General features: G+C 46.9%; 1 protein-coding gene across 1 annotated transcript in view; it reads left to right on the forward strand.

The window, feature by feature from the left end:
- LOC139228815 (long-chain-fatty-acid--CoA ligase ACSBG2-like) overlaps positions 1-10,462 on the forward strand; it is a 165,205-nt gene that overhangs the window by 44,294 nt on the left and 110,449 nt on the right.

A 10,462-nucleotide genomic window follows, 5' to 3' on the forward strand; every position in this document is an offset into this window, starting at 1 on the left:
TCTAAGCATTCTGATGAGGGATGTTAATTGTCCCATCACAGGATGTATTGTTCCTCGAGATGGCGTGAATTGCCGATCCCCTTTCCATTGTCCCTGTTGCCAGGAGCTTGTTGCTACCTGGGTGGTATTGAATTCCCCTTGCCTGCCTGCCTGGACGGTGTTGAATTCCCCTTGCCTGCCTGCCTGGACGGTGTCGAATTGCCCTTGCCTGCCTGTGGGGTTCTGTGTCATTTTTATAACATTGATTCCCTGGTTCAACGCAACTTTAAAACCAGGGCTGTGTGCACAGATTAGCTTGGTCTCCTCTTCCCTTTCCATAAAGGTCTGAGCTATCAATGCCGCCCCTTCTAAAGTCAAATCCTTAGTCTTTATGAGCTTCCTGAAAATGCCGGCATGATTAATGCCCTCGATGAAAAAGTCCCTTAACATCTCCCCCCTGCAGGCATCGGAGAACTTACAGAGACTGGCCAAACGCCGCAGTTCTTCCACGAAGTCCGAGATGTTTTGACCCTCCCGACGCCAGTGAGAGTAGAACCGGTGCTGGGCCATGTGTACGCTACTTGCCGGCTTGAGATACTCACTGATCAGCTGGCTGAGCTCTTTGAAGGACTTGTCCACTGGCTTTTGGGGTGCGAGCAGGTCTTTCATTTGCGCATACGTGGGCCACAGCTGGTCAGTAGATGCGCTTTCCGCTTGTCAGCCACTGCCTCTTCCAACCAGTCCTTTGTGACAAAGCTCTGCTGGAGTCTTTCCACAAAGTCGTCCCAGTCTTCACCCACACTGTAGCGTTCCTCTGTGCCACCGGTGGCCATCCTTGTGGTTCGGTGATTCCCGATTCTCGTCGCCAGATGTGGTGTCTCTGCACCTTGTTACAAATTCACACGAGGCATGGATATATCAGACACGGTCACTCTGTGACCTTCACTTTATTCCCAGGACTAAAGAGTGCTGATCCTGGGTGGGACCTCTCCTTTTATTCCTGGAAACCCAGGTGAGGAGCTCACTCCCTGTGGTCAGGGTGTGCATTACAAGGGTACAGGTACAGTATGCATGAGTTACAGTTACATACTTAGAGTATTGCAAGATGGTGAAATACATGACAATTCTACTTCTTGATTTCCTGAGTTAAGATCCTTTCTCTCTATTGTCTTTATCCTAACCTTGATTATCAGGACTACCCCTCCTCCTTTTCCATTTTGCCTATCTCTTCTAAAAGGTATGTGTTCTCGAATATTTAGTTCCCAACCTTGGTCAATTTACAACCATATCTCCATAATGGCTATTAGATCAAACCCATTAATTTCTATCTGTGCTAATAATTCATATATTTTGTTGCGAATGCTTCATGCATTCAGATAAAGTGCCTTTAGCTCTGACTTTTTTCTACTTTTCCCTGATGTCACCTTAGTCAGTGAGGCCCTATTTGTTACTCTCCCTGGCCCTTCCTGACCCACTCTGCTTATTTTTCACAAAACTCTGCTCTGCTCTAGACCTTTGATATTTCTCACTGCTTTTAAATTTACTCTTTCCTGAATCCTCCTATCTCCTATCCCCCCCCCCCAATTAGTTTAAAGCCCTGTCTACTGCCCTAGTTATTTGATTCGCCAGGATACTTATTCCAGCTTGGCTCAAGTGGAGCCCGTCCCAACGGAACAGCTCCCTCTTTCCCCGGTATTCGTGCTAGTGCCCTTGAAGCAAAAGCCTTGCCTCCCACACCACTCTTTGAGCCACGCATTTAATTTTCTAATGTGCTTATCCCTATACCAATTGGTGCGTGGCTCAGGTAACAATCCAGAGATTATTACCTTTGAGATTCAGCTTTTCGATTTTGGATCCCAACTCTTCAATTTCTTTCAGCAGGACCTCATTCCTAGTTCTACCTATGTTGTTGCTTCCTACGTGGACCACGATAACTGGATCGTCCCCTTCCCACTGCAAGTTCTTTGCTAGCCACAAGGAGATGTCTTCAACCCTGGCATCGGGCAGGCAACACAACCTTCGGCACTCCCAATCGCGGCTGTAGAGTGCAGTATCTATCCCTCTGACTATTCTGTCTCCTACCGCAACTATATTCCCTTTCACTCTCCCCACTTGAATGGCCTCCTGCACCATAGTGCTATGGTCAGCCTGCTTATGCATCCTGCAGGCTTTTCCCTCATCCACACAGGCAGCAAAAACCTTATATCTATTGGATAAGGGCAAAGGCTAAGGCTGAGGCTGAGGCTTCTCCAGCACTGCACCTGGAGTCCCCTTACCTGCCTGAGTTGCAGTCACACCCTCCGGTCCCTGACCACTAACCAGACCTATACCACTACCTAACCTAAAGGGTGTGACTACTTCCTGGGTCAAAGTGTCCAGGTAACTCTCCCCTTCCCTGGTGTCCTGCGATATCTGCACCTCAGATTCCAGCTCAACAACTCTGAGCTGAAGTTCCTCAAGATGCAGGCATTTACTGCAAACGTGGTTGTCCAGGATCACAATGCTCTCCACAAACTCCCATATGCTGCAGATGCAACACTCCATCTGCACTCCCATCCTGATATGAACTTGTTCTATTTAATTAAATGTAATTACATTTGTAATTAAGTAATTTAGTTTACAGTCTACTTCCTTGACTTCTTAATTGATCTGGTTTTTAGTTTACAGTCTAGTTCCTTGACTTCTTAATTGATCTGGATTAAGTATGAAATATATGGATAAGTAATGGATAATGAAATTAAATATCTATCTGTAACACAAAGTACTACAAATAGTGTGAGCAAAAAGCAGCAACTCCTTCCCCCTCTTCTCCAAATTCCCATTCTTTCCAAATTCCCAAGTAAGCCACTCTGAATAGGTCCACTCCATTTAAGACTGCTCTGTGCTCTGAAATCTGTTTACTTTGATACTCTTAAGAGCTACCCCTAATTTACAAGTGTTGACTCAGCTCCCCTATCCCCTGTAATTAACACCTATTCAAGACAATCACTTACAGCTAACTGACAGTTAACTGCCACTGGCTGGCAACTTCTGTTAACTTCAGTTTTAAAGTTCTAGGTTTAAATCAAAATGTTAAACTAAATTTCACTTTTTACAGCTTCTACTTACCCAATACTTACCAGAAATTTCCACTCTTTCCAAATTCCCAAATAAACCACTGTTTAAGTTCAATCCGTTTAAGACCGCTCTGTGCAAAGATGACGACCTTTGAGGTCCTGCTTATTAATCTCTTTCCTGCTTCCCAACAATCTATCTGCAGGACCTCATCCCTCTTTCCACCAATGTCATTGGTACCGATATGCATCACGGCCTTTGGCTGTTCACCCTCAACTCCCGCCCCCCCCCCCCACCCCGGCCACCTCAAAATGTTCTGCACCCGCTCAATGACATCCTTGAACCTGGCACCAGGGAGGCAACATAACATTCTGGAGTCACGTCTGCGAACGTAGAAACGCCTGTCTGTTCCCCTAACTATTGAATCCCCTATCACTATTGCTTTCCTGATTGTGCCCCCGCCTCTGACAGCTGAGTCACCCGTGATGTCGGAATGTCGCACTGCCATAGTTGCCTGGGAACTTAGACGCTTTGATATCGACATCGCCGCCCTAAGCGAGACCCAGCGGGCAAGGGAAGGCCAGCTCAAGGAACATGGTTGAAGTTACACCACCTTCTGGAAAGGGAAACCAGAGGAAGAACGCCGCCTCCACGGAATTAGTTTCGCCATCAAAAACGAGTTGGTCGACCGCCTCAAAGACTCCGTCTGCGGGGTTAACGAACATCTCCTGACTCTCCAACTCACCCGATCCCAGAATCAATGTGCCACAGTCATCAGCGCATATGCCCCAACACTCGATGTGGCCTTGTCTCAGGCTGTACTCCCCAGAAGGACCATCGCCCTTACCAGTGAATACTGGTTAGAGAGCGAGGTGCACTCAGGGGACTCCTGCATTACCTGTCTGGTCATCCTCGTCTGTCTTATGGTTACCCATTCTCTTTCTGCCTGCAAACTCTTAAGCTGTGGGGTGACCACCTCCTGAAACATGCTGGCCACGCAGCTCTCAGCCTCACAGAGGCACTGCAGTGATGCCAGCCTCTGTTCAAGCTCCGAAATCCAGAACTCAAGCTCCTCTGGCGGACGACACTTTTTTGCACATGTGGTTGTCCAGGACACAAGAAGCATCCTGGGCTTCCCACATGGCACTGGATGTGCATTCCACGGGGTTGAGGTGCCCTGCCATGCCTCTATTAGGCTACAAAGTAAACTTCTTAGTTTAACCCATTGCCCTAAGTTAGAGAGGAAAAAGACAAAGGGCCTGAAAGTACGGTGTTTGTCAGAAACCTTCAGAATGGCCCTCCCAAGTTCTGAGTTTCCCCATGTGCTGTGCATGCACAAAAACCTGGAACTTGCGATCTGGCCAGTCTCGCTTGGACAGATCCTTCGCATCCACTGCAAAATCACTTTCGCTGCTGCAGAGTTGGGCTATGTGCCCAGCGAATGCCCACAAAACTCTTAGGCCTGGTAAAAGCAGGCGTAAGGCCTTCTTTTACTAATGGAAGAGTTAAAATAAATGTTTAAATAGTTTTTTTTAAACCGGAGGCAGCAGACCTGAGCGGGACCCAAGCTGGGAGCAGAGCAAAATAAATAGCGTGGCAGAGGAGGCCTGAGACCGGAGGCAGCGGACCCAAGGTGGGAGCGACTCAACACAGGCAGAATTTGAAGGCATGACATCAGAGTAAAAAAACTAAAGTGACGTTGGCACAGGGAAGGAGCTGATTGGTGAGTAGCTGGTGAGTGGTTTTTTTTAAGTTTTAAGTTTATTTCTGCTAAGTAAGTAAGTTCATTGTCGATTATATAGAGGAATAGCAGAGCAGCTCAGTCCCGTGGAATGCACATCCTGTGCCATGTGGGAAGTCCTGGACGCTTCTCGTGGCTCTGGATGACCACATGTGTAGGAAGTGTTGCCAGCTAGAGCAGTTTGAGCTCCGTGTTTCGGAGTTTGAGCGATGGCTGACGTCACTCCAATGCATCCACGAGGCTGAGAACTTCGTGGATAGCATGTTTCAGGAGGTGGTCACCCGCAGCTCAAGAGTGTGCAGGCAGGGAGGGAATGGGTGACTGCCAGACAGAAGAGGAGGACCAGGCAGGTAGGGCAGGAGTCCCCTGAATGCATCTTGCACGCTAACCGGTTTTCAGTTCTGGATATATGTGAGGGCGAAAGTTCCTCTGGGGAGTGCAGCCAGACCCAAGTCCATGGCACCATGGGTAGCTCAGCTGCACAGGGTGAGAGGAATAAGGGTGGAAGAGCAATACTGGTAGGGGATTCAATAGGACAACAGACAGGCGTTTCTGCAGTCGCAGATGTGATTCCGGTATGGTATGTTGCCTCCCTGGTGCCAGGGTCCAGGATGTCACTGAATGGCTGCAGGACATTCTGATGGGGGAGGTTGAACAGTCAGAGGTTGTGGTACCAATGACATAGGTAGAAAGAGGGATGGGATCCTGCAGTCAGATTTTAGGGAGCTAGGAAAGAGATTAAAAAGCAGGACCTCAAAGGTAATAATCTCCGGATTACTTCCCGTGCCACATGCTAGTGAGTACAGAAATAGGAGGATAGAGCAGATGACTGCGTGGCTGGAGAGATGGTGCAGGAGGGAGGGCTTTAGATTCCTGAGGCATTGAGACCATTTCTGGGTGAGACTGTTTCTGGGGGAGGTGGGCCTTGTACAAGCCGAACAGGTTGCACCTCAACAGGACCAGGACCAATAGCCTCGTGGTGGGATTTGCTAGTGCTATTAGGGAGGGTTTAAATTAGCTTGGCAGGGGGATGGGAACCTGAGAGTAGCTGCAAAAAGGAGAGAAGCAATGCTGAAAATGGAAGGCAGAACATTAGTAAGCAAGTTTGGAAAGCAGAGGAAACAAAGACTTGAAAATAGTCAACAAGGCAGTTTGGCAATGCTAAATGGTATATGCTTCAATGCAAAGAGGCTAGGGAATAAGGCAGATGAGCTGAGAGCACAGATGGGAGTATGATAGTCTACTAGAGACGTGGCTGAAAGAAGGGCAGGAATGGTAGCTCAACATTCCTGGCTATGGGGTTTTCAGACGAGATAGAGAGGGGGTTAAAAGAGGGAGGGGGGTGGGTGGCAGTATTGGTTAAAGAAACAATTACAGCTGTGAGAAGGGATGATATGTTATATAAGGATCATCAAATGAGGCCATATGGGTTGAACTAAAGAACAAAACCGGGCAATCACACTGCTGAGAGTGTACTATAGACCCCCAGCCAGAAGGAGATAGAGGAGCAAATTTGTAGGTAAATTTCTGACAAGTGCAAAATCAATAGGGCAGTAATAGTGGGGGATTTCAATTGCCCTAATAGTAACTGGGATACTATCAGTGTAAAAGGCACAGAATTCCTAAATTGCATTCAGGAGATCTGTTTTAGCCAATAAAGGTGGGGGGCAGTTCTGGAATTAGTTGTAGGGAATTAAGCTAAGCAAGTGGATGGAGTATCAGTGGGAGAGCATTTTTGTGGTAGTGATCATAATTCAGTTAGTTTTAGCATAGTTATGGATAAGGACAAAGATAAAACAAGAGTTAAGGTTCTAAGTTGGGGGAAGGACAATTTTACTAGGTTGACAAGTAATTTAGCAAAAGTGGACTTGAAGGTAAAGCAGTGTCAGAGCAGTGGGAGGCATTCAAGAAGGAGATACAAGAGGTTCAGGGTAAACATGTTCCCACAAAGAAAAAGAGTAGAACTGCTAAATTTACAGCCCCCTGGATGACAAGGTGCATATAGGATAAGATAAGGCAAAACAGGGAAGCTTATATCAGACATCGCAAGCTCAATACTGCAGAAAGCCTAGAAGAGCATAGAAAGTATAGGGTCTATTAGGGTGACCTATGTATGGAGGTGGAGTATGTGGGTGAGTACTTAATGAATACTTTGTGGCTGTCTTGGCAAAGGATGGGGATGATGCTGACGTTGAAGCTAAGGAGGAAGAGAGTGAAATGTTGGATAAGATAAATATAGTAAGAGAGGAAGGGTTAAGGTGTTTCGCTTCTTATAAAGTAGATAAATTGCCAGGACCAGATGAAATATATCCTAGGCTATTAAAAAACGCAAGGGAGGAAATAGCTGAGGCTCTGACTATCATTTTGCAATCCTCCCTGGCTGCAGGTGTGGTGCCAGAGGACTGGAGAACTGCTAACGTTGTACCATTGTTTAAAAAGGGAGCAAGGGATAAATGAATAAGGGATAAAGGCAGCTAGGTGGTGGGAAAATTATTGGAATCAATTCTGAGGGACAGTATAAACCTTCATTTTGAAAGACACGGATTAATCAAGGACAGTCAGCATGGATTTGTTAAAGAAAGGTCGAGTCTGACTAACTTGATAAAATTTTTATGGAGGTAACAAGGAGAGTCGATGAGGACAGCATTTGATGTAATCTGCATGGATTTTAGCAAGGCTTTTGACAAGGTCCCACATGGCAGGCTGATCAAAAAAATAAAAGCCCATGGGATCCAAGGGAGAGTGGCAAATTGGATCCAAAATTGGCTCAGTGGCAGGAAGCAAAGGGTAATGGTTGACGGGTGTTTTTGTGACTGGAAGGCTGTTTCCAGTGGGGTTCGACAGGGCTCAGTACTCTGTCCTTTGCTTTTTGTAGTATATATTAATGATTTAGATTTAAATGTAGGGGGCATGATAACGACATTTTCAGATGAAAATTGGCCATGTGGTTGACAGTGAAGAGGAAAACTTTAGACTGCAGGAAGATATCAATGGACTGGTCAGTTGGGCAGAAAAGTGTCAAATGGAATTCAATCTGGAGAAGTGTGAGGTAATGCATTTTGGGAGGTGCAACAAGGTAAGGGAATTCACAATAAATGGGAGGATACTGAGAGGTATGGAGGAACAGAGGGACCTTGGAGTGTATGTCCACAGATCCTAAAAGGTAGCAGGACAGGTCGATAAGGTAGTTAAAAAGGCATATGGAATGCTTTCCTTAGAGAGGGTTTACGAGGAGATTTACGAGGACGTTGCCAGGACTTGAAAATTTTAGCTATGAGGAAAGATTGGATAGGCTGGGGTTGTTTTCTTTGGAACAGAGGAGGCTGAGGGGAGATTTAACTGAGGTGTATAAAATTATGAGGGGCCGAGATAGATTGGATAGGACGTATTTCCCTTAGCAGAGGGGTCAATAACCAGGGGGCATAGATTTAAAGTAGTTGGTAGAAGGATAGAGAGGAGATGAGGAAAATAGTTTTCACCCAGAGGGTGGTGGGGGTCTGGAACTCACTGCCTTAAAGGGTGGCAGAGGCAGAAACTCTCATCACATTTAAAAAATACTTGGATGTGCACTTAAAGAGCTGTGACCTACAGGGCTACGGACCTAGTGCTGGAAGGTGCGATTAGGCGGGATAGCTCTTTTTCGGCCGGCACAGACACGATGAGCCGAATGACCTCCTTCTGTGTCGTAATTTTTCTCTGATTCTATGATTACACATACATTTAAAATTCATTTTGATAAATTTTGTCCAGTCTTAAAAATGTTTACATTTATTTTTCAAAAAATTAAAATTTTATTTTAAATGCTGAATTAAACAGTCTTTTAATTTATTTTGAACATGGAAACATTTATTTTTATTTAAGTGGTGTGAATACTTATTTATTTGGGTATTTCTATTATGCTTATGGGGATTCCGTATGTAAATGGAATACCCATAAGCATCATAGGTATTGTGTTCCTAACACAGATGAGACTGCACACAGGGAGATTAGAGTAACAGTGACCTCAGTCTTTATTAAGACACTCCAGAGTGAGGAACAGGCCTTAGGGGCCGGCTTATATACAGTGCTCCCAAGGGATGCTGGGATCCCTTGGGACTTCAGGGGATGCGCTCCCTGATGGCGGAACATGGGAGTGCATGCTTTACAGATACACAACAATAGGAATCGCCCTTTTTGATTGGTTGGCCTGGCCTATGTGATCCCAGGGACTGTTGCAAACTGAATGCGTTCCTGGGATCTGTATTTCTTTACGCAGGAGTATGCCTGCAGGCCCAGGATTGCAAGAGTCCGAAGCTCCAGAGACACCAGGTAAGTTAGGATTTCTTTTTCAGTCCAGAGACATATTCTTCTAGTACAACTCCAACTGCAAATTCAGGGCCATTATTATTTACTCAGGTTTAACAAGAACTACTGAAATACTAAACACGAAGAACTTAAAAATTAGATATCTAGGTACGTAACCTAGAATCCTCAGGTTCTATGGTTCCACTCCTTTTTAGTTGGATGTGAGAAACCGCCTTCCTCCTCGCCACCAAATTCCTACTATTACCAAATTCTTCCACTCTGCTTACGATCCACTCTGCCTACACCTCACCCAGGTCTGTCCTCAAGCCACTATGCTTACCCATAGTTCCCCCTAATTTCCAAAACCTGGAATGTGCCTTTACCTGCATGATGTCGAGATAATTTTGCATCAGACTGAGAATCCTGTTCACTGCTTTTTGACTAATTGGTTATATGATGTGTTTTTGTTGATGATCTTGGGTTTCAGAAAGTGCTAGTATATCGACTAAACAGACTGTAATTTGTGCTCTAAATTGGCAAACAGTAAAGGCATGTGGACATAAGTAATGACAAACAGTAGAATTACAGAGATACAAGTGTAACTACTGCTCCTCTCTCCCCATCTCTCTCCCACCTTAAATACCCACCTCTCTCTCCCCCCTCCCTCTCTCCCCCTCTTTCTCACCCTCCCTCTCTCTCCCCTCCCTCTCTCTCCCCTCCCTCTCTCTCTCTTCCCTCCCTCTCTCCCTTCCCTCCCCTCCCTCTCTCTCCCCTCCCTCCCTCTCCCCTCAACCTCTCTCCCCCTCCCTCTACCCCTCCCCCTCTACTCCCTCCCCCTCTACTCCCTCCCCCTCTACTCCCTCACTCTCCGCTCTCCCTCCCCCCTCCGCTGCACTCTCCTCCGCCCTCTCCCCCTCTCTCTGCCCCCCTCTCTCTACCCCCTCTCCCCTCCCTCTCTCATGCTCTTTCCCCCCCTCTCTCTCCTCCCCCTGCTCTCGCTGCCCCCTGCTCTTGCTGCCCCTTGCTTTCTCCACCCCACAGCTCTCTCCTCTCCCCTGCTTTCTCCTCCCCCTTGCCCCTGCTCTCTCCTTCTCCCCCTGCTTTCTCCTTCCCCCCCTGCGCTCTCTCCTTCCCCCCTGCGCTCTCCTTCCCCCCCCTGCACTCCCTCATTAAACCCCCCGCTCTCATTACCCCCTGGCGCTCTCTTCCCCCCACACTCTCTCTCTCTCTTTCTCTCTTTCTCACTACTCTCTCTTCCCATGCTCTTCCTCACTTTCCAACCCTCCCCCGCTCTCTCTCTTCTTCCCTTCCCCTCCTATCACACTCTCTCTCTCTTCTCTTCTCACCCCCCCTCATACCCCCACTGGTCACACCCTTTCCCTCCTTTTTCCACTCTGCCATCTT

The sequence above is a fragment of the Pristiophorus japonicus genome, chromosome 2, assembly GCF_044704955.1.
Source record: "Pristiophorus japonicus isolate sPriJap1 chromosome 2, sPriJap1.hap1, whole genome shotgun sequence".
NCBI lineage: Eukaryota > Metazoa > Chordata > Chondrichthyes > Pristiophoridae > Pristiophorus > Pristiophorus japonicus.